Source organism: Triturus cristatus, chromosome 5_2, assembly GCF_964204655.1.
Source record: "Triturus cristatus chromosome 5_2, aTriCri1.1, whole genome shotgun sequence".
Lineage (NCBI taxonomy): Eukaryota > Metazoa > Chordata > Amphibia > Caudata > Salamandridae > Triturus > Triturus cristatus.
The window spans coordinates 574,876,349-574,903,512 of NC_140588.1; the positions used below are offsets into that span (position 1 = coordinate 574,876,349).

The following is a 27,164-nucleotide window of genomic DNA, read 5'->3' on the forward strand; positions in this document are numbered from 1 at the left end:
CTTGCACAAGAGATTTTCCTCCCGGCGAGGAAAGCAACTCAAAGGGAACCTTGCGAAAATCAAATTAGGAGCCAGATTGCGGGATGCTAGGCAAACTGTTTGTCAGAAAAGCAAATTCATTTTGAGAAGCCCTGACCTGCGGGAAGGAAAAGCATTCAAGGGCAGAAGAAGGACTGTTCCCTGACCGGGAATCGAACCCGGGCCGCGGCGGTGAGAGCGCCGAATCCTAACCACTAGACCACCAGGTAACCCAGAGCCATACAGCAAAAGTTCCTACACTGCTCTCCTAGTGACAAAGCTCATGGGGGCTGAAAGCATATTTTATTCTACAGCGAATATGAATCAGAACTTGAAAAAACACTCATGATTCCACCAGACTGTTTGTCACTTCCAAGCACAGGCCATCCCCTCCCCCGTGCTACTGAACCGACGAATTCCTGTACAATCGGGATCCCCGGGAAATCACAAGAGGGACACCTAGTGGCCGCTGATAGCTCAAAGACAGCTGGTACACCTTCTCACACCTACCTCGTTATTCAGCTTGCTGGAAGAATACATTGCGAATGACCGATTCAAGAGTGCAAGGGAGAAGAGTGCTCCAAAGTAGATGTATACATCGCAGCCGGGTTTTCCAGCAATTTACCTTTCTGATGAGCTGGTACTGCACTTTACGCCCACATAGAGCACCTGACTGGGTGGGGGACTGCGTGCGCATGAAGGTGGCTGAGGGCAATGGGAGCAAAGCAACCTGGGACACAGGGGACCCAGCCCCTTTCCTCTGCTTTCGTCTATAGGTCGGGGTGCCTTTTTAAGGACCTTCGATTAAAAAAAGCTGAGCTGCGTGGACAAATTACGCACGTCTACGTCTTAGAGGGATCTTCCCTGACCGGGAATCGAACCCGGGCCGCGGCGGTGAAAGCGCCGAATCCTAGCCACTAGACCACCAGGGAGGAGATGCTCTTGTGAGCCTGCCTTGCTCACTTCCTTATTGTGACTAAGCTAACTCCACTGTATAGATTGCCCATAAAGTACGAGTGGGGAAAAGTTAGGTGTCACACAGTGTGTTTGTCATAAGCAATTACCTTTATCCTCCTGCAAAAGCCTTTTTACTCTGCAATCACCTCTTGCTGGACAGCCTGCGCTGGAGCAGCCAGCATGAAAAGGGAGCTGAGTAAGGCAGGGCCTAGGGTCTCACCAGGGTGGCCGAGTGGTTAAGGCGTTGGACTTAAGATCCAATGGACAGTTGTCCGCATGGGTTCGAGCCCCATCCCTGGTATGGGTTTTCAGCGGGTGTGTAGGAACTTGCAGATGCTTTTTTAAAGCATTTTCCTCTGCCCTCCTCACCCTCCCAGTGCCCTTCCTTAACAGTCCCAATTCACGTCTCAGCTGTGGGGTCTGCTGCTACTCTGCACTTAGCATGGATGCTTCCCAAAGCAATGCAGTGCCACCTACGCAGAGCCCCTGCTTAGAGAAATACACCTCCTATGTCTTTTCCCACTGAAGGGAGCAGGAGGAAGTACTTGCTTCCTGGGGAACATGGGCCTGCCACTGGAATTTGTTAACCCGCCTCTTGCGGATTTCTCCCCTTTCTTTGATTTACACCTGCAGGCTCTCCCTTGCCATCGGAGCAGGATCTGCTGATGCAGGCCCGGCTGGATCAAATGTGCAAAGGCTTGTCCCCAGGCCTCGGGAAAAAATTGAGCAGAGATTCCCGCCTCCGCCTCCGCCTCCTCTTGCCTTCCGAACGGGCTTCCAAACGGGCAATGCCCTGACGGGTCCCCCACGCCCCATCCTGCCCATGCCCACACCCCTGTATATGAGGGTGACCCATGTCCCTCACCCTCCATGCTCGAACGGAAGACACGTGTGTCCTGAGGGGAGCGCCAGACAGGCATTTCTCCGGCCAGGCAGACCCCTGCAGCACCCGTTAGGCTCCAAAGCCTGTACATTCCCAAGATGCCACTGGTCACTATGCAAATCAGACAGCCCTGGCCACACCCTCTCCGCCGCTGGGCTCTGCTGCTTTCGGTACGTGCAGCTCAGCTTTTTCTTACCCTGAACCAGACTTCCGTTTCAGCAAAAAGGTGGGTTGCAGTGGGTCCGGGATGCCATTTGGAGACAAAGCCTGCGGCCCTGTCAAAGATGACTTCCTGCCGCACACCATGTGGTCAGAAGCCTACGAAAAGAAGCGCACCTCGGAATACAGAATCTCACTTCCTCAAGAGCCTTGCACAAGAGATTTTCCTCCCGCCGAGGAAAGCAACTCAAAGGGAACCTTGCGAAAATCAAATTAGGAGCCAGATTGCGGGATGCTAGGCAAACTGTTTGTCAGAAAAGCAAATTCATTTTGAGAAGCCCTGACCTGCGGGAAGGAAAAGCATTCAAGGGCAGAAGAAGGACTGTTCCCTGACCGGGAATCGAACCCGGGCCGCGGCGGTGAGAGCGCCGAATCCTAACCACTAGACCACCAGGGAACCCACAGCCATACAGCAAAAGTTCCTACACTGCTCTCCTAGTGACAAAGCTCATGGGGGCTGAAAGCATATTTTATTCTACAGCGAATATGAATCAGAACTTGAAAAAACACTCATGATTCCACCAGACTGTTTGTCACTTCCAAGCACAGGCCATCCCCTCCCCCGTGCTACTGAACCGACGAATTCCTGTACAATCGGGATCCCCGGGAAATCACAAGAGGGACACCTAGTGGCCGCTGATAGCTCAAAGACAGCTGGTACACCTTCTCACACCTACCTCGTTATTCAGCTTGCTGGAAGAATACATTGCGAATGACCGATTCAAGAGTGCAAGGGAGAAGAGTGCTCCAAAGTAGATGTATACATCGCAGCCGGGTTTTCCAGCAATTTACCTTTCTGATGAGCTGGTACTGCACTTTACGCCCACATAGAGCACCTGACTGGGTGGGGGACTGCGTGCGCATGAAGGTGGCTGAGGGCAATGGGAGCAAAGCAACCTGGGACACAGGGGACCCAGCCCCTTTCCTCTGCTTTCGTCTATAGGTCGGGGTGCCTTTTTAAGGACCTTCGATTAAAAAAAGCTGAGCTGCGTGGACAAATTACACACGTCTACGTCTTAGAGGGATCTTCCCTGACCGGGAATCGAACCCGGGCCGCGGCGGTGAAAGCGCCGAATCCTAGCCACTAGACCACCAGGGAGGAGATGCTCTTGTGAGCCTGCCTTGCTCACTTCCTTATTGTGACTAAGCTAACTCCACTGTATAGATTGCCCATAAAGTACGAGTGGGGAAAAGTTAGGTGTCACACAGTGTGTTTGTCATAAGCAATTACCTTTATCCTCCTGCAAAAGCCTTTTTACTCTGCAATCACCTCTTGCTGGACAGCCTGCGCTGGAGCAGCCAGCATGAAAAGGGAGCTGAGTAAGGCAGGGCCTAGGGTCTCACCAGGGTGGCCGAGTGGTTAAGGCGTTGGACTTAAGATCCAATGGACAGTTGTCCGCATGGGTTCGAGCCCCATCCCTGGTATGGGTTTTCAGCGGGTGTGTAGGAACTTGCAGATGCTTTTTTAAAGCATTTTCCTCTGCCTTCCTCACCCTCCCAGTGCCATTCCTTAACAGTCCCAATTCACGTCTCAGCTGTGGGGTCTGCTGCTACTCTGCACTTAGCATGGATGCTTCCCAAAGCAATGCAGTGCCACCTACGCAGAGCCCCTGCTTAGAGAAATACACCTCCTATGTCTTTTCCCACTGAAGGGAGCAGGAGGAAGTACTTGCTTCCTGGGGAACATGGGCCTGCCACTGGAATTTGTTAACCCGCCTCTTGCGGATTTCTCCCCTTTCTTTGATTTACACCTGCAGGCTCTCCCTTGCCATCGGAGCAGGATCTGCTGATGCAGGCCCGGCTGGATCAAATGTGCAAAGGCTTGTCCCCAGGCCTCGGGAAAAAATTGAGCAGAGATTCCCGCCTCCGCCTCCGCCTCCTCTTGCCTTCCGAACGGGCTTCCAAACGGGCAATGCCCTGACGGGTCCCCCACGCCCCATCCTGCCCATGCCCACACCCCTGTATATGAGGGTGACCCATGTCGCTCACCCTCCATGCTCGAACGGAAGACACGTGTGTCCTGAGGGGAGCGCCAGACAGGCATTTCTCCGGCCAGGCAGACCCCTGCAGCACCCGTTAGGCTCCAAAGCCTGTACATTCCCAAGATGCCACTGGTCACTATGCAAATCAGACAGCCCTGGCCACACCCTCTCCGCCGCTGGGCTCTGCTGCTTTCGGTACGTGCAGCTCAGCTTTTTCTTACCCTGAACCAGACTTCCGTTTCAGCAAAAAGGTGGGTTGCAGTGGGTCCGGGATGCCATTTGGAGACAAAGCCTGCGGCCCTGTCAAAGATGACTTCCTGCCGCACACCATGTGGTCAGAAGCCTACGAAAAGAAGCGCACCTCGGAATACAGAATCTCACTTCCTCAAGAGCCTTGCACAAGAGATTTTCCTCCCGGCGAGGAAAGCAACTCAAAGGGAACCTTGCGAAAATCAAATTAGGAGCCAGATTGCGGGATGCTAGGCAAACTGTTTGTCAGAAAAGCAAATTCATTTTGAGAAGCCCTGACCTGCGGGAAGGAAAAGCATTCAAGGGCAGAAGAAGGACTGTTCCCTGACCGGGAATCGAACCCGGGCCGCGGCGGTGAGAGCGCCGAATCCTAACCACTAGACCACCAGGGAACCCAGAGCCATACAGCAAAAGTTCCTACACTGCTCTCCTAGTGACAAAGCTCATGGGGGCTGAAAGCATATTTTATTCTACAGCGAATATGAATCAGAACTTGAAAAAACACTCATGATTCCACCAGACTGTTTGTCACTTCCAAGCACTGGCCATCCCCTCCCCCGTGCTACTGAACCGACGAATTCCTGTACAATCGGGATCCCCGGGAAATCACAAGAGGGACACCTAGTGGCCGCTGATAGCTCAAAGACAGCTGGTACACCTTCTCACACCTACCTCGTTATTCAGCTTGCTGGAAGAATACATTGCGAATGACCGATTCAAGAGTGCAAGGGAGAAGAGTGCTCCAAAGTAGATGTATACATCGCAGCCAGGTTTTCCAGCAATTTACCTTTCTGATGAGCTGGTACTGCACTTTACGCCCACATAGAGCACCTGACTGGGTGGGGGACTGCGTGCGCATGAAGGTGGCTGAGGGCAATGGGAGCAAAGCAACCTGGGACACAGGGGACCCAGCCCCTTTCCTCTGCTTTCGTCTATAGGTCGGGGTGCCTTTTTAAGGACCTTCGATTAAAAAAAGCTGAGCTGCGTGGACAAATTACGCACGTCTACGTCTTAGAGGGATCTTCCCTGACCGGGAATCGAACCCGGGCCGCGGCGGTGAAAGCGCCGAATCCTAGCCACTAGACCACCAGGGAGGAGATGCTCTTGTGAGCCTGCCTTGCTCACTTCCTTATTGTGACTAAGCTAACTCCACTGTATAGATTGCCCATAAAGTACGAGTGGGGAAAAGTTAGGTGTCACACAGTGTGTTTGTCATAAGCAATTACCTTTATCCTCCTGCAAAAGCCTTTTTACTCTGCAATCACCTCTTGCTGGACAGCCTGCGCTGGAGCAGCCAGCATGAAAAGGGAGCTGAGTAAGGGAGGGCCTAGGGTCTCACCAGGGTGGCCGAGTGGTTAAGGCGTTGGACTTAAGATCCAATGGACAGTTGTCCGCATGGGTTCGAGCCCCATCCCTGGTATGGGTTTTCAGCGGGTGTGTAGGAACTTGCAGATGCTTTTTTAAAGCATTTTCCTCTGCCCTCCTCACCCTCCCAGTGCCCTTCCTTAACAGTCCCAATTCACGTCTCAGCTGTGGGGTCTGCTGCTACTCTGCACTTAGCATGGATGCTTCCCAAAGCAATGCAGTGCCACCTACGCAGAGCCCCTGCTTAGAGAAATACACCTCCTATGTCTTTTCCCACTGAAGGGAGCAGGAGGAAGTACTTGCTTCCTGGGGAACATGGGCCTGCCACTGGAATTTGTTAACCCGCCTCTTGCGGATTTCTCCCCTTTCTTTGATTTACACCTGCAGGCTCTCCCTTGCCATCGGAGCAGGATCTGCTGATGCAGGCCCGGCTGGATCAAATGTGCAAAGGCTTGTCCCCAGGCCTCGGGAAAAAATTGAGCAGAGATTCCCGCCTCCGCCTCCGCCTCCTCTTGCCTTCCGAACGGGCTTCCAAACGGGCAATGCCCTGACGGGTCCCCCACGCCCCATCCTGCCCATGCCCACACCCCTGTATATGAGGGTGACCCATGTCGCTCACCCTCCATGCTCGAACGGAAGACACGTGTGTCCTGAGGGGAGCGCCAGACAGGCATTTCTCCGGCCAGGCAGACCCCTGCAGCACCCGTTAGGCTCCAAAGCCTGTACATTCCCAAGATGCCACTGGTCACTATGCAAATCAGACAGCCCTGGCCACACCCTCTCCGCCGCTGGGCTCTGCTGCTTTCGGTACGTGCAGCTCAGCTTTTTCTTACCCTGAACCAGACTTCCGTTTCAGCAAAAAGGTGGGTTGCAGTGGGTCCGGGATGCCATTTGGAGACAAAGCCTGCGGCCCTGTCAAAGATGACTTCCTGCCGCACACCATGTGGTCAGAAGCCTACGAAAAGAAGCGCACCTCGGAATACAGAATCTCACTTCCTCAAGAGCCTTGCACAAGAGATTTTCCTCCCGGCGAGGAAAGCAACTCAAAGGGAACCTTGCGAAAATCAAATTAGGAGCCAGATTGCGGGATGCTAGGCAAACTGTTTGTCAGAAAAGCAAATTCATTTTGAGAAGCCCTGACCTGCGGGAAGGAAAAGCATTCAAGGGCAGAAGAAGGACTGTTCCCTGACCGGGAATCGAACCCGGGCCGCGGCGGTGAGAGCGCCGAATCCTAACCACTAGACCACCAGGTAACCCAGAGCCATACAGCAAAAGTTCCTACACTGCTCTCCTAGTGACAAAGCTCATGGGGGCTGAAAGCATATTTTATTCTACAGCGAATATGAATCAGAACTTGAAAAAACACTCATGATTCCACCAGACTGTTTGTCACTTCCAAGCACAGGCCATCCCCTCCCCCGTGCTACTGAACCGACGAATTCCTGTACAATCGGGATCCCCGGGAAATCACAAGAGGGACACCTAGTGGCCGCTGATAGCTCAAAGACAGCTGGTACACCTTCTCACACCTACCTCGTTATTCAGCTTGCTGGAAGAATACATTGCGAATGACCGATTCAAGAGTGCAAGGGAGAAGAGTGCTCCAAAGTAGATGTATACATCGCAGCCGGGTTTTCCAGCAATTTACCTTTCTGATGAGCTGGTACTGCACTTTACGCCCACATAGAGCACCTGACTGGGTGGGGGACTGCGTGCGCATGAAGGTGGCTGAGGGCAATGGGAGCAAAGCAACCTGGGACACAGGGGACCCAGCCCCTTTCCTCTGCTTTCGTCTATAGGTCGGGGTGCCTTTTTAAGGACCTTCGATTAAAAAAAGCTGAGCTGCGTGGACAAATTACGCACGTCTACGTCTTAGAGGGATCTTCCCTGACCGGGAATCGAACCCGGGCCGCGGCGGTGAAAGCGCCGAATCCTAGCCACTAGACCACCAGGGAGGAGATGCTCTTGTGAGCCTGCCTTGCTCACTTCCTTATTGTGACTAAGCTAACTCCACTGTATAGATTGCCCATAAAGTACGAGTGGGGAAAAGTTAGGTGTCACACAGTGTGTTTGTCATAAGCAATTACCTTTATCCTCCTGCAAAAGCCTTTTTACTCTGCAATCACCTCTTGCTGGACAGCCTGCGCTGGAGCAGCCAGCATGAAAAGGGAGCTGAGTAAGGCAGGGCCTAGGGTCTCACCAGGGTGGCCGAGTGGTTAAGGCGTTGGACTTAAGATCCAATGGACAGTTGTCCGCATGGGTTCGAGCCCCATCCCTGGTATGGGTTTTCAGCGGGTGTGTAGGAACTTGCAGATGCTTTTTTAAAGCATTTTCCTCTGCCCTCCTCACCCTCCCAGTGCCCTTCCTTAACAGTCCCAATTCACGTCTCAGCTGTGGGGTCTGCTGCTACTCTGCACTTAGCATGGATGCTTCCCAAAGCAATGCAGTGCCACCTACGCAGAGCCCCTGCTTAGAGAAATACACCTCCTATGTCTTTTCCCACTGAAGGGAGCAGGAGGAAGTACTTGCTTCCTGGGGAACATGGGCCTGCCACTGGAATTTGTTAACCCGCCTCTTGCGGATTTCTCCCCTTTCTTTGATTTACACCTGCAGGCTCTCCCTTGCCATCGGAGCAGGATCTGCTGATGCAGGCCCGGCTGGATCAAATGTGCAAAGGCTTGTCCCCAGGCCTCGGGAAAAAATTGAGCAGAGATTCCCGCCTCCGCCTCCGCCTCCTCTTGCCTTCCGAACGGGCTTCCAAACGGGCAATGCCCTGACGGGTCCCCCACGCCCCATCCTGCCCATGCCCACACCCCTGTATATGAGGGTGACCCATGTCCCTCACCCTCCATGCTCGAACGGAAGACACGTGTGTCCTGAGGGGAGCGCCAGACAGGCATTTCTCCGGCCAGGCAGACCCCTGCAGCACCCGTTAGGCTCCAAAGCCTGTACATTCCCAAGATGCCACTGGTCACTATGCAAATCAGACAGCCCTGGCCACACCCTCTCCGCCGCTGGGCTCTGCTGCTTTCGGTACGTGCAGCTCAGCTTTTTCTTACCCTGAACCAGACTTCCGTTTCAGCAAAAAGGTGGGTTGCAGTGGGTCCGGGATGCCATTTGGAGACAAAGCCTGCGGCCCTGTCAAAGATGACTTCCTGCCGCACACCATGTGGTCAGAAGCCTACGAAAAGAAGCGCACCTCGGAATACAGAATCTCACTTCCTCAAGAGCCTTGCACAAGAGATTTTCCTCCCGCCGAGGAAAGCAACTCAAAGGGAACCTTGCGAAAATCAAATTAGGAGCCAGATTGCGGGATGCTAGGCAAACTGTTTGTCAGAAAAGCAAATTCATTTTGAGAAGCCCTGACCTGCGGGAAGGAAAAGCATTCAAGGGCAGAAGAAGGACTGTTCCCTGACCGGGAATCGAACCCGGGCCGCGGCGGTGAGAGCGCCGAATCCTAACCACTAGACCACCAGGGAACCCACAGCCATACAGCAAAAGTTCCTACACTGCTCTCCTAGTGACAAAGCTCATGGGGGCTGAAAGCATATTTTATTCTACAGCGAATATGAATCAGAACTTGAAAAAACACTCATGATTCCACCAGACTGTTTGTCACTTCCAAGCACAGGCCATCCCCTCCCCCGTGCTACTGAACCGACGAATTCCTGTACAATCGGGATCCCCGGGAAATCACAAGAGGGACACCTAGTGGCCGCTGATAGCTCAAAGACAGCTGGTACACCTTCTCACACCTACCTCGTTATTCAGCTTGCTGGAAGAATACATTGCGAATGACCGATTCAAGAGTGCAAGGGAGAAGAGTGCTCCAAAGTAGATGTATACATCGCAGCCGGGTTTTCCAGCAATTTACCTTTCTGATGAGCTGGTACTGCACTTTACGCCCACATAGAGCACCTGACTGGGTGGGGGACTGCGTGCGCATGAAGGTGGCTGAGGGCAATGGGAGCAAAGCAACCTGGGACACAGGGGACCCAGCCCCTTTCCTCTGCTTTCGTCTATAGGTCGGGGTGCCTTTTTAAGGACCTTCGATTAAAAAAAGCTGAGCTGCGTGGACAAATTACACACGTCTACGTCTTAGAGGGATCTTCCCTGACCGGGAATCGAACCCGGGCCGCGGCGGTGAAAGCGCCGAATCCTAGCCACTAGACCACCAGGGAGGAGATGCTCTTGTGAGCCTGCCTTGCTCACTTCCTTATTGTGACTAAGCTAACTCCACTGTATAGATTGCCCATAAAGTACGAGTGGGGAAAAGTTAGGTGTCACACAGTGTGTTTGTCATAAGCAATTACCTTTATCCTCCTGCAAAAGCCTTTTTACTCTGCAATCACCTCTTGCTGGACAGCCTGCGCTGGAGCAGCCAGCATGAAAAGGGAGCTGAGTAAGGCAGGGCCTAGGGTCTCACCAGGGTGGCCGAGTGGTTAAGGCGTTGGACTTAAGATCCAATGGACAGTTGTCCGCATGGGTTCGAGCCCCATCCCTGGTATGGGTTTTCAGCGGGTGTGTAGGAACTTGCAGATGCTTTTTTAAAGCATTTTCCTCTGCCTTCCTCACCCTCCCAGTGCCATTCCTTAACAGTCCCAATTCACGTCTCAGCTGTGGGGTCTGCTGCTACTCTGCACTTAGCATGGATGCTTCCCAAAGCAATGCAGTGCCACCTACGCAGAGCCCCTGCTTAGAGAAATACACCTCCTATGTCTTTTCCCACTGAAGGGAGCAGGAGGAAGTACTTGCTTCCTGGGGAACATGGGCCTGCCACTGGAATTTGTTAACCCGCCTCTTGCGGATTTCTCCCCTTTCTTTGATTTACACCTGCAGGCTCTCCCTTGCCATCGGAGCAGGATCTGCTGATGCAGGCCCGGCAGGATCAAATGTGCAAAGGCTTGTCCCCAGGCCTCGGGAAAAAATTGAGCAGAGATTCCCGCCTCCGCCTCCGCCTCCGCCTCCTCTTGCCTTCCGAACGGGCTTCCAAACGGGCAATGCCCTGACGGGTCCCCCACGCCCCATCCTGCCCATGCCCACACCCCTGTATATGAGGGTGACCCATGTCCCTCACCCTCCATGCTCGAACGGAAGACACGTGTGTCCTGAGGGGAGCGCCAGACAGGCATTTCTCCGGCCAGGCAGACCCCTGCAGCACCCGTTAGGCTCCAAAGCCTGTACATTCCCAAGATGCCACTGGTCACTATGCAAATCAGACAGCCCTGGCCACACCCTCTCCGCCGCTGGGCTCTGCTGCTTTCGGTACGTGCAGCTCAGCTTTTTCTTACCCTGAACCAGACTTCCGTTTCAGCAAAAAGGTGGGTTGCAGTGGGTCCGGGATGCCATTTGGAGACAAAGCCTGCGGCCCTGTCAAAGATGACTTCCTGCCGCACACCATGTGGTCAGAAGCCTACGAAAAGAAGCGCACCTCGGAATACAGAATCTCACTTCCTCAAGAGCCTTGCACAAGAGATTTTCCTCCCGCCGAGGAAAGCAACTCAAAGGGAACCTTGCGAAAATCAAATTAGGAGCCAGATTGCGGGATGCTAGGCAAACTGTTTGTCAGAAAAGCAAATTCATTTTGAGAAGCCCTGACCTGCGGGAAGGAAAAGCATTCAAGGGCAGAAGAAGGACTGTTCCCTGACCGGGAATCAAACCCGGGCCGCGGCGGTGAGAGCGCCGAATCCTAACCACTAGACCACCAGGGAACCCAGAGCCATACAGCAAAAGTTCCTACACTGCTCTCCTAGTGACAAAGCTCATGGGGGCTGAAAGCATATTTTATTCTACAGCGAATATGAATCAGAACTTGAAAAAACACTCATGATTCCACCAGACTGTTTGTCACTTCCAAGCACAGGCCATCCCCTCCCCCGTGCTACTGAACCGACGAATTCCTGTACAATCGGGATCCCCGGGAAATCACAAGAGGGACACCTAGTGGCCGCTGATAGCTCAAAGACAGCTGGTACACCTTCTCACACCTACCTCGTTATTCAGCTTGCTGGAAGAATACATTGCGAATGACCGATTCAAGAGTGCAAGGGAGAAGAGTGCTCCAAAGTAGATGTATACATCGCAGCCGGGTTTTCCAGCAATTTACCTTTCTGATGAGCTGGTACTGCACTTTACGCCCACATAGAGCACCTGACTGGGTGGGGGACTGCGTGCGCATGAAGGTGGCTGAGGGCAATGGGAGCAAAGCAACCTGGGACACAGGGGACCCAGCCCCTTTCCTCTGCTTTCGTCTATAGGTCGGGGTGCCTTTTTAAGGACATTCGATTAAAAAAAGCTGAGCTGCGTGGACAAATTACGCACGTCTACGTCTTAGAGGGATCTTCCCTGACCGGGAATCGAACCAGGGCCGCGGCGGTGAAAGTGCCGAATCCTAGCCACTAGACCACCAGGGAGGAGATGCTCTTGTGAGCCTGCCTTGCTCACTTCCTTATTGTGACTAAGCTAACTCCACTGTATAGATTGCCCATAAAGTACGAGTGGGGAAAAGTTAGGTGTCACACAGTGTGTTTGTCATAAGCAATTACCTTTATCCTCCTGCAAAAGCCTTTTTACTCTGCAATCACCTCTTGCTGGACAGCCTGCGCTGGAGCAGCCAGCATGAAAAGGGAGCTGAGTAAGGCAGGGCCTAGGGTCTCACCAGGGTGGCCGAGTGGTTAAGGCGTTGGACTTAAGATCCAATGGACAGTTGTCCGCATGGGTTCGAGCCCCATCCCTGGTATGGGTTTTCAGCGGGTGTGTAGGAACTTGCAGATGCTTTTTTAAAGCATTTTCCTCTGCCTTCCTCACCCTCCCAGTGCCCTTCCTTAACAGTCCCAATTCACGTCTCAGCTGTGGGGTCTGCTGCTACTCTGCACTTAGCATGGATGCTTCCCAAAGCAATGCAGTGCCGCCTACGCAGAGCCCCTGCTTAGAGAAATACACCTCCTATGTCTTTTCCCACTGAAGGGAGCAGGAGGAAGTACTTGCTTCCTGGGGAACATGGGCCTGCCACTGGAATTTGTTAACCCGCCTCTTGCGGATTTCTCCCCTTTCTTTGATTTACACCTGCAGGCTCTCCCTTGCCATCGGAGCAGGATCTGCTGATGCAGGCCCGGCTGGATCAAATGTGCAAAGGCTTGTCCCCAGGCCTCGGGAAATAATTGAGCAGAGATTCCCGCCTCCGCCTCCGCCTCCTCTTGCCTTCCGAACGGGCTTCCAAACGGGCAATGCCCTGACGGGTCCCCCACGCCCCATCCTGCCCATGCCCACACCCCTGTATATGAGGGTGACCCATGTCCCTCACCCTCCATGCTCGAACGGAAGACACGTGTGTCCTGAGGGGAGCGCCAGACAGGCATTTCTCCGGCCAGGCAGACCCCTGCAGCACCCGTTAGGCTCCAAAGCCTGTACATTCCCAAGATGCCACTGGTCACTATGCAAATCAGACAGCCCTGGCCACACCCTCTCCGCCGCTGGGCTCTGCTGCTTTCGGTACGTGCAGCTCAGCTTTTTCTTACCCTGAACCAGACTTCCGTTTCAGCAAAAAGGTGGGTTGCAGTGGGTCCGGGATGCCATTTGGAGACAAAGCCTGCGGCCCTGTCAAAGATGACTTCCTGCCGCACACCATGTGGTCAGAAGCCTACGAAAAGAAGCGCACCTCGGAATACAGAATCTCACTTCCTCAAGAGCCTTGCACAAGAGATTTTCCTCCCGCCGAGGAAAGCAACTCAAAGGGAACCTTGCGAAAATCAAATTAGGAGCCAGATTGCGGGATGCTAGGCAAACTGTTTGTCAGAAAAGCAAATTCATTTTGAGAAGCCCTGACCTGCGGGAAGGAAAAGCATTCAAGGGCAGAAGAAGGACTGTTCCCTGACCGGGAATCGAACCCGGGCCGCGGCGGTGAGAGCGCCGAATCCTAACCACTAGACCACCAGGGAACCCACAGCCATACAGCAAAAGTTCCTACACTGCTCTCCTAGTGACAAAGCTCATGGGGGCTGAAAGCATATTTTATTCTACAGCGAATATGAATCAGAACTTGAAAAAACACTCATGATTCCACCAGACTGTTTGTCACTTCCAAGCACAGGCCATCCCCTCCCCCGTGCTACTGAACCGACGAATTCCTGTACAATCGGGATCCCCGGGAAATCACAAGAGGGACACCTAGTGGCCGCTGATAGCTCAAAGACAGCTGGTACACCTTCTCACACCTACCTCGTTATTCAGCTTGCTGGAAGAATACATTGCGAATGACCGATTCAAGAGTGCAAGGGAGAAGAGTGCTCCAAAGTAGATGTATACATCGCAGCCGGGTTTTCCAGCAATTTACCTTTCTGATGAGCTGGTACTGCACTTTACGCCCACATAGAGCACCTGACTGGGTGGGGGACTGCGTGCGCATGAAGGTGGCTGAGGGCAATGGGAGCAAAGCAACCTGGGACACAGGGGACCCAGCCCCTTTCCTCTGCTTTCGTCTATAGGTCGGGGTGCCTTTTTAAGGACCTTCGATTAAAAAAAGCTGAGCTGCGTGGACAAATTACGCACGTCTACGTCTTAGAGGGATCTTCCCTGACCGGGAATCGAACCCGGGCCGCGGCGGTGAAAGCGCCGAATCCTAGCCACTAGACCACCAGGGAGGAGATGCTCTTGAGAGCCTGCCTTGCTCACTTCCTTATTGTGACTAAGCTAACTCCACTGTATAGATTGCCCATAAAGTATGAGTGGGGAAAAGTTAGGTGTCACACAGTGTGTTTGTCATAAGAAATTACCTTTATCCTCCTGCAAAAGCCTTTTTACTCTGCAATCACCTCTTGCTGGACAGCCTGCGCTGGAGCAGCCAGCATGAAAAGGGAGCTGAGTAAGGCAGGGCCTAGGGTCTCACCAGGGTGGCCGAGTGGTTAAGGCGTTGGACTTAAGATCCAATGGACAGTTGTCCGCATGGGTTCGAGCCCCATCCCTGGTATGGGTTTTCAGCGGGTGTGTAGGAACTTGCAGATGCTTTTTTAAAGCATTTTCCTCTGCCCTCCTCACCCTCCCAGTGCCCTTCCTTAACAGTCCCAATTCACGTCTCAGCTGTGGGGTCTGCTGCTACTCTGCACTTAGCATGGATGCTTCCCAAAGCAATGCAGTGCCACCTACGCAGAGCCCCTGCTTAGAGAAATACACCTCCTATGTCTTTTCCCACTGAAGGGAGCAGGAGGAAGTACTTGCTTCCTGGGGAACATGGGCCTGCCACTGGAATTTGTTAACCCGCCTCTTGCGGATTTCTCCCCTTTCTTTGATTTACACCTGCAGGCTCTCCCTTGCCATCGGAGCAGGATCTGCTGATGCAGGCCCGGCTGGATCAAATGTGCAAAGGCTTGTCCCCAGGCCTCGGGAAAAAATTGAGCAGAGATTCCCGCCTCCGCCTCCGCCTCCTCTTGCCTTCCGAACGGGCTTCCAAACGGGCAATGCCCTGACGGGTCCCCCACGCCCCATCCTGCCCATGCCCACACCCCTGTATATGAGGGTGACCCATGTCCCTCACCCTCCATGCTCGAACGGAAGACACGTGTGTCCTGAGGGGAGCGCCAGACAGGCATTTCTCCGGCCAGGCAGACCCCTGCAGCACCCGTTAGGCTCCAAAGCCTGTACATTCCCAAGATGCCACTGGTCACTATGCAAATCAGACAGCCCTGGCCACACCCTCTCCGCCGCTGGGCTCTGCTGCTTTCGGTACGTGCAGCTCAGCTTTTTCTTACCCTGAACCAGACTTCCGTTTCAGCAAAAAGGTGGGTTGCAGTGGGTCCGGGATGCCATTTGGAGACAAAGCCTGCGGCCCTGTCAAAGATGACTTCCTGCCGCACACCATGTGGTCAGAAGCCTACGAAAAGAAGCGCACCTCGGAATACAGAATCTCACTTCCTCAAGAGCCTTGCACAAGAGATTTTCCTCCCGCCGAGGAAAGCAACTCAAAGGGAACCTTGCGAAAATCAAATTAGGAGCCAGATTGCGGGATGCTAGGCAAACTGTTTGTCAGAAAAGCAAATTCATTTTGAGAAGCCCTGACCTGCGGGAAGGAAAAGCATTCAAGGGCAGAAGAAGGACTGTTCCCTGACCGGGAATCGAACCCGGGCCGCGGCGGTGAGAGCGCCGAATCCTAACCACTAGACCACCAGGGAACCCACAGCCATACAGCAAAAGTTCCTACACTGCTCTCCTAGTGACAAAGCTCATGGGGGCTGAAAGCATATTTTATTCTACAGCGAATATGAATCAGAACTTGAAAAAACACTCATGATTCCACCAGACTGTTTGTCACTTCCAAGCACAGGCCATCCCCTCCCCCGTGCTACTGAACCGACGAATTCCTGTACAATCGGGATCCCCGGGAAATCACAAGAGGGACACCTAGTGGCCGCTGATAGCTCAAAGACAGCTGGTACACCTTCTCACACCTACCTCGTTATTCAGCTTGCTGGAAGAATACATTGCGAATGACCGATTCAAGAGTGCAAGGGAGAAGAGTGCTCCAAAGTAGATGTATACATCGCAGCCGGGTTTTCCAGCAATTTACCTTTCTGATGAGCTGGTACTGCACTTTACGCCCACATAGAGCACCTGACTGGGTGGGGGACTGCGTGCGCATGAAGGTGGCTGAGGGCAATGGGAGCAAAGCAACCTGGGACACAGGGGACCCAGCCCCTTTCCTCTGCTTTCGTCTATAGGTCGGGGTGCCTTTTTAAGGACCTTCGATTAAAAAAAGCTGAGCTGCGTGGACAAATTACGCACGTCTACGTCTTAGAGGGATCTTCCCTGACCGGGAATCGAACCCGGGCCGCGGCGGTGAAAGCGCCGAATCCTAGCCACTAGACCACCAGGGAGGAGATGCTCTTGTGAGCCTGCCTTGCTCACTTCCTTATTGTGACTAAGCTAACTCCACTGTATAGATTGCCCATAAAGTACGAGTGGGGAAAAGTTAGGTGTCACACAGTGTGTTTGTCATAAGCAATTACCTTTATCCTCCTGCAAAAGCCTTTTTACTCTGCAATCACCTCTTGCTGGACAGCCTGCGCTGGAGCAGCCAGCATGAAAAGGGAGCTGAGTAAGGCAGGGCCTAGGGTCTCACCAGGGTGGCCGAGTGGTTAAGGCGTTGGACTTAAGATCCAATGGACAGTTGTCCGCATGGGTTCGAGCCCCATCCCTGGTATGGGTTTTCAGCGGGTGTGTAGGAACTTGCAGATGCTTTTTTAAAGCATTTTCCTCTGCCCTCCTCACCCTCCCAGTGCCCTTCCTTAACAGTCCCAATTCACGTCTCAGCTGTGGGGTCTGCTGCTACTCTGCACTTAGCATGGATGCTTCCCAAAGCAATGCAGTGCCACCTACGCAGAGCCCCTGCTTAGAGAAATACACCTCCTATGTCTTTTCCCACTGAAGGGAGCAGGAGGAAGTACTTGCTTCCTGGGGAACATGGGCCTGCCACTGGAATTTGTTAACCCGCCTCTTGCGGATTTCTCCCCTTTCTTTGATTTACACCTGCAGGCTCTCCCTTGCCATCGGAGCAGGATCTGCTGATGCAGGCCCGGCTGGATCAAATGTGCAAAGGCTTGTCCCCAGGCCTCGGGAAAAAATTGAGCAGAGATTCCCGCCTCCGCCTCCGCCTCCTCTTGCCTTCCGAACGGGCTTCCAAACGGGCAATGCCCTGACGGGTCCCCCACGCCCCATCCTGCCCATGCCCACACCCCTGTATATGAGGGTGACCCATGTCCCTCACCCTCCATGCTCGAACGGAAGACACGTGTGTCCTGAGGGGAGCGCCAGACAGGCATTTCTCCGGCCAGGCAGACCCCTGCAGCACCCGTTAGGCTCCAAAGCCTGTACATTCCCAAGATGCCACTGGTCACTATGCAAATTAGACAGCCCTGGCCACACCCTCTCCGCCGCTGGGCTCTGCTGCTTTCGGTACGTGCAGCTCAGCTTTTTCTTACCCTGAACCAGACTTCCGTTTCAGCAAAAAGGTGGGTTGCAGTGGGTCCGGGATGCCATTTGGAGACAAAGCCTGCGGCCCTGTCAAAGATGACTTCCTGCCGCACACCATGTGGTCAGAAGCCTACGAAAAGAAGCGCACCTCGGAATACAGAATCTCACTTCCTCAAGAGCCTTGCACAAGAGATTTTCCTCCCGCCGAGGAAAGCAACTCAAAGGGAACCTTGCGAAAATCAAATTAGGAGCCAGATTGCGGGATGCTAGGCAAACTGTTTGTCAGAAAAGCAAATTCATTTTGAGAAGCCCTGACCTGCGGGCAGGAAAAGCATTCAAGGGCAGAAGAAGGACTGTTCCCTGACCGGGAATCGAACCCGGGCCGCGGCGGTGAGAGCGCCGAATCCTAACCACTAGACCACCAGGGAACCCAGAGCCATACAGCAAAAGTTCCTACACTGCTCTCCTAGTGACAAAGCTCATGGGGGCTGAAAGCATATTTTATTCTACAGCGAATATGAATCAGAACTTGAAAAAACACTCATGATTCCACCAGACTGTTTGTCACTTCCAAGCACAGGCCATCCCCTCCCCCGTGCTACTGAACCGACGAATTCCTGTACAATCGGGATCCCCGGGAAATCACAAGAGGGACACCTAGTGGCCGCTGATAGCTCAAAGACAGCTGGTACACCTTCTCACACCTACCTCGTTATTCAGCTTGCTGGAAGAATACATTGCGAATGACCGATTCAAGAGTGCAAGGGAGAAGAGTGCTCCAAAGTAGATGTATACATCGCAGCCGGGTTTTCCAGCAATTTACCTTTCTGATGAGCTGGTACTGCACTTTACGCCCACATAGAGCACCTGACTGGGTGGGGGACTGCGTGCGCATGAAGGTGGCTGAGGGCAATGGGAGCAAAGCAACCTGGGACACAGGGGACCCAGCCCCTTTCCTCTGCTTTCGTCTATAGGTCGGGGTGCCTTTTTAAGGACCTTCGATTAAAAAAAGCTGAGCTGCGTGGACAAATTACGCACGTCTACGTCTTAGAGGGATCTTCCCTGACCGGGAATCGAACCCGGGCCGCGGCGGTGAAAGCGCCGAATCCTAGCCACTAGACCACCAGGGAGGAGATGCTCTTGTGAGCCTGCCTTGCTCACTTCCTTATTGTGACTAAGCTAACTCCACTGTATAGATTGCCCATAAAGTACGAGTGGGGAAAAGTTAGGTGTCACACAGTGTGTTTGTCATAAGCAATTACCTTTATCCTCCTGCAAAAGCCTTTTTACTCTGCAATCACCTCTTGCTGGACAGCCTGCGCTGGAGCAGCCAGCATGAAAAGGGAGCTGAGTAAGGCAGGGCCTAGGGTCTCACCAGGGTGGCCGAGTGGTTAAGGCGTTGGACTTAAGATCCAATGGACAGTTGTCCGCATGGGTTCGAGCCCCATCCCTGGTATGGGTTTTCAGCGGGTGTGTAGGAACTTGCAGATGCTTTTTTAAAGCATTTTCCTCTGCCCTCCTCACCCTCCCAGTGCCCTTCCTTAACAGTCCCAATTCACGTCTCAGCTGTGGGGTCTGCTGCTACTCTGCACTTAGCATGGATGCTTCCCAAAGCAATGCAGTGCCACCTACGCAGAGCCCCTGCTTAGAGAAATACACCTCCTATGTCTTTTCCCACTGAAGGGAGCAGGAGGAAGTACTTGCTTCCTGGGGAACATGGGCCTGCCACTGGAATTTGTTAACCCGCCTCTTGCGGATTTCTCCCCTTTCTTTGATTTACACCTGCAGGCTCTCCCTTGCCATCGGAGCAGGATCTGCTGATGCAGGCCCGGCTGGATCAAATGTGCAAAGGCTTGTCCCCAGGCCTCGGGAAAAAATTGAGCAGAGATTCCCGCCTCCGCCTCCGCCTCCTCTTGCCTTCCGAACGGGCTTCCAAACGGGCAATGCCCTGACGGGTCCCCCACGCCCCATCCTGCCCATGCCCACACCCCTGTATATGAGGGTGACCCATGTCCCTCACCCTCCATGCTCGAACGGAAGACACGTGTGTCCTGAGGGGAGCGCCAGACAGGCATTTCTCCGGCCAGGCAGACCCCTGCAGCACCCGTTAGGCTCCAAAGCCTGTACATTCCCAAGATGCCACTGGTCACTATGCAAATCAGACAGCCCTGGCCACACCCTCTCCGCCGCTGGGCTCTGCTGCTTTCGGTACGTGCAGCTCAGCTTTTTCTTACCCTGAACCAGACTTCCGTTTCAGCAAAAAGGTGGGTTGCAGTGGGTCCGGGATGCCATTTGGAGACAAAGCCTGCGGCCCTGTCAAAGATGACTTCCTGCCGCACACCATGTGGTCAGAAGCCTACGAAAAGAAGCGCACCTCGGAATACAGAATCTCACTTCCTCAAGAGCCTTGCACAAGAGATTTTCCTCCCGCCGAGGAAAGCAACTCAAAGGGAACCTTGCGAAAATCAAATTAGGAGCCAGATTGCGGGATGCTAGGCAAACTGTTTGTCAGAAAAGCAAATTCATTTTGAGAAGCCCTGACCTGCGGGAAGGAAAAGCATTCAAGGGCAGAAGAAGGACTGTTCCCTGACCGGGAATCGAACCCGGGCCGCGGCGGTGAGAGCGCCGAATCCTAACCACTAGACCACCAGGGAACCCAGAGCCATACAGCAAAAGTTCCTACACTGCTCTCCTAGTGACAAAGCTCATGGGGGCTGAAAGCATATTTTATTCTACAGCGAATATGAATCAGAACTTGAAAAAACACTCATGATTCCACCAGACTGTTTGTCACTTCCAAGCACAGGCCATCCCCTCCCCCGTGCTACTGAACCGACGAATTCCTGTACAATCGGGATCCCCGGGAAATCACAAGAGGGACACCTAGTGGCCGCTGATAGCTCAAAGACAGCTGGTACACCTTCTCACACCTACCTCGTTATTCAGCTTGCTGGAAGAATACATTGCGAATGACCGATTCAAGAGTGCAAGGGAGAAGAGTGCTCCAAAGTAGATGTATACATCGCAGCCGGGTTTTCCAGCAATTTACCTTTCTGATGAGCTGGTACTGCACTTTACGCCCACATAGAGCACCTGACTGGGTGGGGGACTGCGTGCGCATGAAGGTGGCTGAGGGCAATGGGAGCAAAGCAACCTGGGACACAGGGGACCCAGCCCCTTTCCTCTGCTTTCGTCTATAGGTCGGGGTGCCTTTTTAAGGACCTTCGATTAAAAAAAGCTGAGCTGCGTGGACAAATTACGCACGTCTACGTCTTAGAGGGATCTTCCCTGACCGGGAATCGAACCCGGGCCGCGGCGGTGAAAGCGCCGAATCCTAGCCACTAGACCACCAGGGAGGAGATGCTCTTGTGAGCCTGCCTTGCTCACTTCCTTATTGTGACTAAGCTAACTCCACTGTATAGATTGCCCATAAAGTACGAGTGGGGAAAAGTTAGGTGTCACACAGTGTGTTTGTCATAAGCAATTACCTTTATCCTCCTGCAAAAGCCTTTTTACTCTGCAATCACCTCTTGCTGGACAGCCTGCGCTGGAGCAGCCAGCATGAAAAGGGAGCTGAGTAAGGCAGGGCCTAGGGTCTCACCAGGGTGGCCGAGTGGTTAAGGCGTTGGACTTAAGATCCAATGGACAGTTGTCCGCATGGGTTCGAGCCCCATCCCTGGTATGGGTTTTCAGCGGGTGTGTAGGAACTTGCAGATGCTTTTTTAAAGCATTTTCCTCTGCCTTCCTCACCCTCCCAGTGCCCTTCCTTAACAGTCCCAATTCACGTCTCAGCTGTGGGGTCTGCTGCTACTCTGCACTTAGCATGGATGCTTCCCAAAGCAATGCAGTGCCACCTACGCAGAGCCCCTGCTTAGAGAAATACACCTCCTATGTCTTTTCCCACTGAAGGGAGCAGGAGGAAGTACTTGCTTCCTGGGGAACATGGGCCTGCCACTGGAATTTGTTAACCCGCCTCTTGCGGATTTCTCCCCTTTCTTTGATTTACACCTGCAGGCTCTCCCTTGCCATCGGAGCAGGATCTGCTGATGCAGGCCCGGCTGGATCAAATGTGCAAAGGCTTGTCCCCAGGCCTCGGGAAAAAATTGAGCAGAGATTCCCGCCTCCGCCTCCGCCTCCTCTTGCCTTCCGAACGGGCTTCCAAACGGGCAATGCCCTGACGGGTCCCCCACGCCCCATCCTGCCCATGCCCACACCCCTGTATATGAGGGTGACCCATGTCCCTCACCCTCCATGCTCGAACGGAAGACACGTGTGTCCTGAGGGGAGCGCCAGACAGGCATTTCTCCGGCCAGGCAGACCCCTGCAGCACCCGTTAGGCTCCAAAGCCTGTACATTCCCAAGATGCCACTGGTCACTATGCAAATCAGACAGCCCTGGCCACACCCTCTCCGCCGCTGGGCTCTGCTGCTTTCGGTACGTGCAGCTCAGCTTTTTCTTACCCTGAACCAGACTTCCGTTTCAGCAAAAAGGTGGGTTGCAGTGGGTCCGGGATGCCATTTGGAGACAAAGCCTGCGGCCCTGTCAAAGATGACTTCCTGCCGCACACCATGTGGTCAGAAGCCTACGAAAAGAAGCGCACCTCGGAATACAGAATCTCACTTCCTCAAGAGCCTTGCACAAGAGATTTTCCTCCCGCCGAGGAAAGCAACTCAAAGGGAACCTTGCGAAAATCAAATTAGGAGCCAGATTGCGGGATGCTAGGCAAACTGTTTGTCAGAAAAGCAAATTCATTTTGAGAAGCCCTGACCTGCGGGAAGGAAAAGCATTCAAGGGCAGAAGAAGGACTGTTCCCTGACCGGGAATCGAACCCGGGCCGCGGCGGTGAGAGCACCGAATCCTAACCACTAGACCACCAGGAAACCCACAGCCATACAGCAAAAGTTCCTACACTGCTCTCCTAGTGACAAAGCTCATGGGGGCTGAAAGCATATTTTATTCTACAGCGAATATGAATCAGAACTTGAAAAAACACTCATGATTCCACCAGACTGTTTGTCACTTCCAAGCACAGGCCATCCCCTCCCCCGTGCTACTGAACCGACGAATTCCTGTACAATCGGGATCCCCGGGAAATCACAAGAGGGACACCTAGTGGCCGCTGATAGCTCAAAGACAGCTGGTACACCTTCTCACACCTACCTCGTTATTCAGCTTGCTGGAAAAATACATTGCGAATGACCGATTCAAGAGTGCAAGGGAGAAGAGTGCTCCAAAGTAGATGTATACATCGCAGCCGGGTTTTCCAGCAATTTACCTTTCTGATGAGCTGGTACTGCACTTTACGCCCACATAGAGCACCTGACTGGGTGGGGGACTGCGTGCGCATGAAGGTGGCTGAGGGCAATGGGAGCAAAGCAACCTGGGACACAGGGGACCCAGCCCCTTTCCTCTGCTTTCGTCTATAGGTCGGGGTGCCTTTTTAAGGACCTTCGATTAAAAAAAGCTGAGCTGCGTGGACAAATTACGCACGTCTACGTCTTAGAGGGATCTTCCCTGACCGGGAATCGAACCCGGGCCGCGGCGGTGAAAGCGCCGAATCCTAGCCACTAGACCACCAGGGAGGAGATGCTCTAGTGAGCCTGCCTTGCTCACTTCCTTATTGTGACTAAGCTAACTCCACTGTATAGATTGCCCATAAAGTACGAGTGGGGAAAAGTTAGGTGTCACACAGTGTGTTTGTCATAAGCAATTACCTTTATCCTCCTGCAAAAGCCTTTTTACTCTGCAATCACCTCTTGCTGGACAGCCTGCGCTGGAGCAGCCAGCATGAAAAGGGAGCTGAGAAAGGCAGGGCCTAGGGTCTCACCAGGGTGGCCGAGTGGTTAAGGCGTTGGACTTAAGATCCAATGGACAGTTGTCCGCATGGGTTCGAGCCCCATCCCTGGTATGGGTTTTCAGCGGGTGTGTAGGAACTTGCAGATGCTTTTTTAAAGCATTTTCCTCTGCCCTCCTCACCCTCCCAGTGCCCTTCCTTAACAGTCCCAATTCACGTCTCAGCTGTGGGGTCTGCTGCTACTCTGCACTTAGCATGGATGCTTCCCAAAGCAATGCAGTGCCACCTACGCAGAGCCCCTGCTTAGAGAAATACACCTCCTATGTCTTTTCCCACTGAAGGGAGCAGGAGGAAGTACTTGCTTCCTGGGGAACATGGGCCTGCCACTGGAATTTGTTAACCCGCCTCTTGCGGATTTCTCCCCTTTCTTTGATTTACACCTGCAGGCTCTCCCTTGCCATCGGAGCAGGATCTGCTGATGCAGGCCCGGCTGGATCAAATGTGCAAAGGCTTGTCCCCAGGCCTCGGGAAAAAATTGAGCAGAGATTCCCGCCTCCGCCTCCGCCTCCTCTTGCCTTCCGAACGGGCTTCCAAACGGGCAATGCCCTGACGGGTCCCCCACGCCCCATCCTGCCCATGCCCACACCCCTGTATATGAGGGTGACCCATGTCCCTCACCCTCCATGCTCGAACGGAAGACACGTGTGTCCTGAGGGGAGCGCCAGACAGGCATTTCTCCGGCCAGGCAGACCCCTGCAGCACCCGTTAGGCTCCAAAGCCTGTACATTCCCAAGATGCCACTGGTCACTATGCAAATCAGACAGCCCTGGCCACACCCTCTCCGCCGCTGGGCTCTGCTGCTTTCGGTACGTGCAGCTCAGCTTTTTCTTACCCTGAACCAGACTTCCGTTTCAGCAAAAAGGTGGGTTGCAGTGGGTCCGGGATGCCATTTGGAGACAAAGCCTGCGGCCCTGTCAAAGATGACTTCCTGCCGCACACCATGTGGTCAGAAGCCTACGAAAAGAAGCGCACCTCGGAATACAGAATCTCACTTCCTCAAGAGCCTTGCACAAGAGATTTTCCTCCCGCCGAGGAAAGCAACTCAAAGGGAACCTTGCGAAAATCAAATTAGGAGCCAGATTGCGGGATGCTAGGCAAACTGTTTGTCAGAAAAGCAAATTCATTTTGAGAAGCCCTGACCTGCGGGCAGGAAAAGCATTCAAGGGCAGAAGAAGGACTGTTCCCTGACCGGGAATCGAACCCGGGCCGCGGCGGTGAGAGCGCCGAATCCTAACCACTAGACCACCAGGGAACCCAGAGCCATACAGCAAAAGTTCCTACACTGCTCTCCTAGTGACAAAGCTCATGGGGGCTGAAAGCATATTTTATTCTACAGCGAATATGAATCAGAACTTGAAAAAACACTCATGATTCCACCAGACTGTTTGTCACTTCCAAGCACAGGCCATCCCCTCCCCCGTGCTACTGAACCGACGAATTCCTGTACAATCGGGATCCCCGGGAAATCACAAGAGGGACACCTAGTGGCCGCTGATAGCTCAAAGACAGCTGGTACACCTTCTCACACCTACCTCGTTATTCAGCTTGCTGGAAGAATACATTGCGAATGACCGATTCAAGAGTGCAAGGGAGAAGAGTGCTCCAAAGTAGATGTATACATCGCAGCCGGGTTTTCCAGCAATTTACCTTTCTGATGAGCTGGTACTGCACTTTACGCCCACATAGAGCACCTGACTGGGTGGGGGACTGCGTGCGCATGAAGGTGGCTGAGGGCAATGGGAGCAAAGCAACCTGGGACACAGGGGACCCAGCCCCTTTCCTCTGCTTTCGTCTATAGGTCGGGGTGCCTTTTTAAGGACCTTCGATTAAAAAAAGCTGAGCTGCGTGGACAAATTACGCACGTCTACGTCTTAGAGGGATCTTCCCTGACCGGGAATCGAACCCGGGCCGCGGCGGTGAAAGCGCCGAATCCTAGCCACTAGACCACCAGGGAGGAGATGCTCTTGTGAGCCTGCCTTGCTCACTTCCTTATTGTGACTAAGCTAACTCCACTGTATAGATTGCCCATAAAGTACGAGTGGGGAAAAGTTAGGTGTCACACAGTGTGTTTGTCATAAGCAATTACCTTTATCCTCCTGCAAAAGCCTTTTTACTCTGCAATCACCTCTTGCTGGACAGCCTGCGCTGGAGCAGCCAGCATGAAAAGGGAGCTGAGTAAGGCAGGGCCTAGGGTCTCACCAGGGTGGCCGAGTGGTTAAGGCGTTGGACTTAAGATCCAATGGACAGTTGTCCGCATGGGTTCGAGCCCCATCCCTGGTATGGGTTTTCAGCGGGTGTGTAGGAACTTGCAGATGCTTTTTTAAAGCATTTTCCTCTGCCCTCCTCACCCTCCCAGTGCCCTTCCTTAACAGTCCCAATTCACGTCTCAGCTGTGGGGTCTGCTGCTACTCTGCACTTAGCATGGATGCTTCCCAAAGCAATGCAGTGCCACCTACGCAGAGCCCCTGCTTAGAGAAATACACCTCCTATGTCTTTTCCCACTGAAGGGAGCAGGAGGAAGTACTTGCTTCCTGGGGAACATGGGCCTGCCACTGGAATTTGTTAACCCGCCTCTTGCGGATTTCTCCCCTTTCTTTGATTTACACCTGCAGGCTCTCCCTTGCCATCGGAGCAGGATCTGCTGATGCAGGCCCGGCTGGATCAAATGTGCAAAGGCTTGTCCCCAGGCCTCGGGAAAAAATTGAGCAGAGATTCCCGCCTCCGCCTCCGCCTCCTCTTGCCTTCCGAACGGGCTTCCAAACGGGCAATGCCCTGACGGGTCCCCCACGCCCCATCCTGCCCATGCCCACACCCCTGTATATGAGGGTGACCCATGTCCCTCACCCTCCATGCTCGAACGGAAGACACGTGTGTCCTGAGGGGAGCGCCAGACAGGCATTTCTCCGGCCAGGCAGACCCCTGCAGCACCCGTTAGGCTCCAAAGCCTGTACATTCCCAAGATGCCACTGGTCACTATGCAAATCAGACAGCCCTGGCCACACCCTCTCCGCCGCTGGGCTCTGCTGCTTTCGGTACGTGCAGCTCAGCTTTTTCTTACCCTGAACCAGACTTCCGTTTCAGCAAAAAGGTGGGTTGCAGTGGGTCCGGGATGCCATTTGGAGACAAAGCCTGCGGCCCTGTCAAAGATGACTTCCTGCCGCACACCATGTGGTCAGAAGCCTACGAAAAGAAGCGCACCTCGGAATACAGAATCTCACTTCCTCAAGAGCCTTGCACAAGAGATTTTCCTCCCGCCGAGGAAAGCAACTCAAAGGGAACCTTGCGAAAATCAAATTAGGAGCCAGATTGCGGGATGCTAGGCAAACTGTTTGTCAGAAAAGCAAATTCATTTTGAGAAGCCCTGACCTGCGGGAAGGAAAAGCATTCAAGGGCAGAAGAAGGACTGTTCCCTGACCGGGAATCGAACCCGGGCCGCGGCGGTGAGAGCGCCGAATCCTAACCACTAGACCACCAGGGAACCCAGAGCCATACAGCAAAAGTTCCTACACTGCTCTCCTAGTGACAAAGCTCATGGGGGCTGAAAGCATATTTTATTCTACAGCGAATATGAATCAGAACTTGAAAAAACACTCATGATTCCACCAGACTGTTTGTCACTTCCAAGCACAGGCCATCCCCTCCCCCGTGCTACTGAACCGACGAATTCCTGTACAAT

The 27,164-nt window shown here is 53.4% G+C and overlaps 20 non-coding genes across 20 annotated transcripts; all 20 read right to left on the reverse strand.

Moving 5' to 3' along the window:
- Positions 1 to 878: 878 nt before the first annotated feature.
- Positions 879 to 950, reverse strand: TRNAE-UUC (transfer RNA glutamic acid (anticodon UUC)). The gene has a single exon. It is a non-coding gene; the product is annotated as a tRNA-Glu (tRNA).
- Positions 951 to 2,402: 1,452 nt separating this feature from the next.
- Positions 2,403 to 2,474, reverse strand: TRNAE-CUC (transfer RNA glutamic acid (anticodon CUC)). The gene has a single exon. It is a non-coding gene; the product is annotated as a tRNA-Glu (tRNA).
- A 630-nt stretch (positions 2,475 to 3,104) lies between these two features.
- On the reverse strand, positions 3,105 to 3,176 carry TRNAE-UUC (transfer RNA glutamic acid (anticodon UUC)). Its single transcript has one exon. It is a non-coding gene; the product is annotated as a tRNA-Glu (tRNA).
- A 1,452-nt stretch (positions 3,177 to 4,628) lies between these two features.
- On the reverse strand, positions 4,629 to 4,700 carry TRNAE-CUC (transfer RNA glutamic acid (anticodon CUC)). Its single transcript has one exon. It is a non-coding gene; the product is annotated as a tRNA-Glu (tRNA).
- A 630-nt stretch (positions 4,701 to 5,330) lies between these two features.
- On the reverse strand, positions 5,331 to 5,402 carry TRNAE-UUC (transfer RNA glutamic acid (anticodon UUC)). The gene has a single exon. It is a non-coding gene; the product is annotated as a tRNA-Glu (tRNA).
- Positions 5,403 to 7,556: 2,154 nt separating this feature from the next.
- On the reverse strand, positions 7,557 to 7,628 carry TRNAE-UUC (transfer RNA glutamic acid (anticodon UUC)). The gene has a single exon. It is a non-coding gene; the product is annotated as a tRNA-Glu (tRNA).
- Positions 7,629 to 9,080: 1,452 nt separating this feature from the next.
- On the reverse strand, positions 9,081 to 9,152 carry TRNAE-CUC (transfer RNA glutamic acid (anticodon CUC)). Its single transcript has one exon. It is a non-coding gene; the product is annotated as a tRNA-Glu (tRNA).
- Positions 9,153 to 9,782: 630 nt separating this feature from the next.
- Positions 9,783 to 9,854, reverse strand: TRNAE-UUC (transfer RNA glutamic acid (anticodon UUC)). The gene has a single exon. It is a non-coding gene; the product is annotated as a tRNA-Glu (tRNA).
- A 3,684-nt stretch (positions 9,855 to 13,538) lies between these two features.
- TRNAE-CUC (transfer RNA glutamic acid (anticodon CUC)) lies at positions 13,539 to 13,610 on the reverse strand. Its single transcript has one exon. It is a non-coding gene; the product is annotated as a tRNA-Glu (tRNA).
- A 630-nt stretch (positions 13,611 to 14,240) lies between these two features.
- Positions 14,241 to 14,312, reverse strand: TRNAE-UUC (transfer RNA glutamic acid (anticodon UUC)). The gene has a single exon. It is a non-coding gene; the product is annotated as a tRNA-Glu (tRNA).
- Positions 14,313 to 15,764: 1,452 nt separating this feature from the next.
- TRNAE-CUC (transfer RNA glutamic acid (anticodon CUC)) lies at positions 15,765 to 15,836 on the reverse strand. Its single transcript has one exon. It is a non-coding gene; the product is annotated as a tRNA-Glu (tRNA).
- Positions 15,837 to 16,466: 630 nt separating this feature from the next.
- TRNAE-UUC (transfer RNA glutamic acid (anticodon UUC)) lies at positions 16,467 to 16,538 on the reverse strand. Its single transcript has one exon. It is a non-coding gene; the product is annotated as a tRNA-Glu (tRNA).
- A 1,452-nt stretch (positions 16,539 to 17,990) lies between these two features.
- Positions 17,991 to 18,062, reverse strand: TRNAE-CUC (transfer RNA glutamic acid (anticodon CUC)). The gene has a single exon. It is a non-coding gene; the product is annotated as a tRNA-Glu (tRNA).
- Positions 18,063 to 18,692: 630 nt separating this feature from the next.
- TRNAE-UUC (transfer RNA glutamic acid (anticodon UUC)) lies at positions 18,693 to 18,764 on the reverse strand. Its single transcript has one exon. It is a non-coding gene; the product is annotated as a tRNA-Glu (tRNA).
- A 1,452-nt stretch (positions 18,765 to 20,216) lies between these two features.
- Positions 20,217 to 20,288, reverse strand: TRNAE-CUC (transfer RNA glutamic acid (anticodon CUC)). The gene has a single exon. It is a non-coding gene; the product is annotated as a tRNA-Glu (tRNA).
- A 630-nt stretch (positions 20,289 to 20,918) lies between these two features.
- Positions 20,919 to 20,990, reverse strand: TRNAE-UUC (transfer RNA glutamic acid (anticodon UUC)). Its single transcript has one exon. It is a non-coding gene; the product is annotated as a tRNA-Glu (tRNA).
- Positions 20,991 to 23,144: 2,154 nt separating this feature from the next.
- TRNAE-UUC (transfer RNA glutamic acid (anticodon UUC)) lies at positions 23,145 to 23,216 on the reverse strand. The gene has a single exon. It is a non-coding gene; the product is annotated as a tRNA-Glu (tRNA).
- Positions 23,217 to 24,668: 1,452 nt separating this feature from the next.
- Positions 24,669 to 24,740, reverse strand: TRNAE-CUC (transfer RNA glutamic acid (anticodon CUC)). The gene has a single exon. It is a non-coding gene; the product is annotated as a tRNA-Glu (tRNA).
- Positions 24,741 to 25,370: 630 nt separating this feature from the next.
- Positions 25,371 to 25,442, reverse strand: TRNAE-UUC (transfer RNA glutamic acid (anticodon UUC)). The gene has a single exon. It is a non-coding gene; the product is annotated as a tRNA-Glu (tRNA).
- Positions 25,443 to 26,894: 1,452 nt separating this feature from the next.
- Positions 26,895 to 26,966, reverse strand: TRNAE-CUC (transfer RNA glutamic acid (anticodon CUC)). The gene has a single exon. It is a non-coding gene; the product is annotated as a tRNA-Glu (tRNA).
- Positions 26,967 to 27,164: the final 198 nt, after the last annotated feature.